This window comes from Heterocephalus glaber, unplaced genomic scaffold (genome assembly GCF_053883595.1).
Source record: "Heterocephalus glaber isolate CG9 unplaced genomic scaffold, H.glaber_assembly_v1.0 deba00001795, whole genome shotgun sequence".
Taxonomy (NCBI): Eukaryota; Metazoa; Chordata; class Mammalia; order Rodentia; family Bathyergidae; genus Heterocephalus; species Heterocephalus glaber.
In genome coordinates this window covers 1,385,997-1,389,374 of record NW_028258476.1, presented here as the reverse complement: position 1 = coordinate 1,389,374, position 3,378 = coordinate 1,385,997, and the positions used below count along the sequence as shown (strand labels likewise).

Sequence of the window (3,378 nt, the reverse complement as noted above, 5' to 3'; positions counted from 1 at the left end):
ACTTTTTGAGGCTGGGCCTCATTGAGTCACCAAATTGCCCAAGCTGGGCTTGCATTTTTGATCCTCCTGCCTCAACCTCTCAGAGTGCTGGGATTATAGATCTGGGCCACCAAGCCTGGCTACTTTGGGGTTTATTTTTAGCCAGGGTCACGCTGTGTAGTTTGGGCAGGTCTTGAACTCACTGTGCAGCCCAGGCTGGCCTCGAACTCACAGTGATTCTCCTGCCTCAGCTTCCCGAGAGCTGGGATTACAGACAGGTAACACCACGCCTGGTCTATTTTAAAAATTTTATACTATGAACTTTGCATCATTTAGAACAATGGTGGCAAACCTATGGCACATATGTTCTTATGTTTTTCTTTTAAGACAAAACATGTTAATGTATGAATTGGTTTTTTCTAAACTAAAACCTCAGTATTCAGATTTTATTGCAGTGTTGGCAGTTTGCAATACTTTGTGGGTTTTGAGTTTGGGCTCTTGGTCTCTAAAAGGTTTGCCATCACTGATTTAGAATATAGATATAGTTGGGCTGAATTTAGAGCCAGTGGAATTAAAAATGAAATTTGAAGACAACATGGTTTTACTTGATTGTTATTATGACACACAAAGTCTGTCATGCTAGAAAATCCTCTGGAGAGGATAAGAATCTCTTCGGGGGAAAACTTGTCTTCATCATGCAGCTTCCTGGGCCCCGACGGATGTAGAACAGGACTCTGAAGCTCTGGGCACTGTTTCCTGCAGTGCCTCTGGGGACAGAAATTGTGGAATGTAAAGCTGAGCCTGGAAGGAACACTTGATTCAGATGAATAATTCAGAGGCGTCCAGAATGTCACCTCATTAAAGGGAAATGTTAAGGGAGTGGCAATCTACAAGTCTAGCAGAGAGAGCCTAGTGTTCCGTAGAGAGCCTGAATGCAGGGTGCTGGGCCAGGCCTGGGTGGGCTCCCACAAAGGTGGGTGTTTATGGATATTTATGTGCTTTCCTTTGCTTCCCTGCTGCCCCCACCATGAGGGACACGGGAAAAACAGGTGCACAGGCACCAGGCAGAGCTGGGTTCACTTACGAACTGGCCATGGTTTTGAGCCTCTGTTCCCGCCTCTGTAAAGGGCAAGGACTAATCACCCCCAGCCTGCTAGGCACAGGGCCTGGTGGCTCGACGCTTGGGCACAGGGCCTGGGTCCCGCCGTCTCTGCACAGCCCATCCGGGCCGTGCTTTCTCCAAGTTCAGGCTGCTCTAGCAAAAGACAGCATGGGACACCCAGTTAAATCTGAGTTTCAGATAAACAATGAATAATTTTTTAGTGTAGAATGCTGATGTAAGGCTGGGGATTTACCTCAGTGGTTCTGCTGCCTGCGTCGCAAGTGCAAGGTCCCGAGTTCAATCTCCGGGATCAAAAAAAAAAGAGAGAGTTAGAGTTTTAAATCGCTACCTGATGATGAAATGCTTTTGGGCTGGGGATGTAGCTCAGTGGCATCAAGCCTGCTTAGCAAACTCAAGGTCCTGAGTTTGATCCCCGGTACCAGAAATAAAAAATACTTCTAGGTATCTATTTTTAATAAGGTCCGCCTCACAAGAATGCTTATGTAATATTTGAGACAGATTTATATTTTTAAAAAATTCATTGATGGGCCGGGGATTTAGCTCAGTGGTTTTGCTGCCTGCTACGCAAGCTCAAGGACCCGAGTTCAATTCCCAGTACCAAAAAAATTTTTAAAAAATTAAAAAAAAATTTAAAAAATTCATTGTTTACCTGGGAGCTCTGGTTTTCTTTTGTTTTTATTTTTGTTTTGAAGGAGCTACTGGGGATTAAATCCAGGGCCTTTGTACTGAACTGCATCCCATTATTATTATTATGGTACTGGGGATCGAACTCAGATCCTTGCGCTTAGGAGGCAGCTGCAGTGCCACTGAGCTAAACCACTGACCCTGTTTGATTTTGAGGTTTTTTTGAGATAGGCTTTTGCTATGCAGCTCAGGCTGGCCTGAACTCACAGGGATCCTCCTGTCTCAGCCACCACCACGCCTGGCAGAGCCCTTTTTAATTTTGAGACAGAGTCTCACTAAATTGCCCAGGCTAAATTGAAACTGTGATCCTCCTGCCTCAGCCTTACAGAGTGCTAGGATCAGCTGGCAGGTTCTGTAGTTTATCTGGAAGCACTGTTAAATTCCACGTCTTCCCTGAAGGAAGCTTGGTGCAGCTACGCCCTCTGAACCCTGTGGCCATGGCGTGACACCAGCTCAGCTACAGGAAGCCTAGTTGCTCTGTCTCATTGGTGATTCTGACTGTGACCATGTAGGGAAGCTGTGATGCCCCAGACACACGGGAGCTCAGCTCAGCCTGTCCTATGGCCACACAGGGACCCCAGGAGGCTGGAATTGGGGCTCTCGTGGGGGGCTGAGGGGTAGTGCCCCAGTTGCCCTAGCGCCATGTGCTCTGAGCCCATGCTCTGCAGGACCAGACTCTGGACCCACACTGTACTGCCTGGGCCAACAGCACTGGGGTGTCCTTACCCGAGGGACAGTGTAGCACAGGGAGTGCCCTGGGGACCGCAGGCTGGGGACTGCAGAGTGAAGAGACATGGGTGTTCGGACGAGAGCCAGGAAGCTGCTGAGCATCCAGAAGCCCGGAGCCGTTCGCTCAGCATGTGAACTCTTCACTGCACGTGAGTCACTGAGCAAAGTCCAGCCCGGAGGCTCCGATGGGGACAGTGACACAGTGTGGCGTGTGGTGTGTACGTGCTTCGAGGCTGCAGCTGGGCTGACAACATCATCATGCTTCAAGTTTGGGACCCACATGAGTGAAGCTGCTGGCCTTCTTGGAAAGGACTTTAGACATAATTAAGCCACCTCCTCTTCTCTCTCTCTCTTTTATTTATTTGTTTGTTTGTTTGTTTATTTTGATACTGGGGATCAAACTCGGGTCCTTCTGCTTGCAAGGTAGGCTCCGGAACCACTGAGCTACATTCCGGGCCCATCTCTCTCTCTTTTATAGTGCTGCGGATTAAACCCAGATCTTCACACTGAATTACATCCCAGATCTTTTTATTTTTCATTTATTTAACATTTTGACACAAGATTCTACTAAGTCCCTAAACTGACTAGGCTGTGACTGAACTTGCAACCCTCCTGTCTCAGCCTCCCATTGTGCTGGGATCACAGGTGTGCAACACTGTACCCAGCTGAGCAGCCCTTTCTGACTCCCGGGCTTATTCCAGGGTGCTCTTTGCGCTTGTGCCGTGGGTCTGGACTTGAGCCCTCACCCACTTCCGGGGTGAGGGGATAGGTTTGTGGAGGGACTTGCGGTCCGACAAATGTCACTCCTGGCTTGTGTTCAAAGTCGCCCGAATGCAGCAGGATCCCGAGACTTCAGTTCCCAG

At 48.6% G+C, this 3,378-nt stretch overlaps 1 long non-coding RNA gene across 1 annotated transcript; it reads right to left on the bottom strand.

Moving 5' to 3' along the window:
* Positions 1–574: 574 nt before the first annotated feature.
* LOC147820812 (uncharacterized) lies at positions 575–2,676 on the bottom strand. The gene is made up of 4 exons (XR_015448130.1): positions 2,513–2,676; positions 1,335–1,383; positions 1,064–1,229; positions 575–746 (listed from the first exon to the last, which is right to left on the bottom strand). It is a non-coding gene; the product is annotated as an uncharacterized LOC147820812 (long non-coding RNA).
* Between the last annotated feature and the right edge of the window lie 702 nt (positions 2,677–3,378).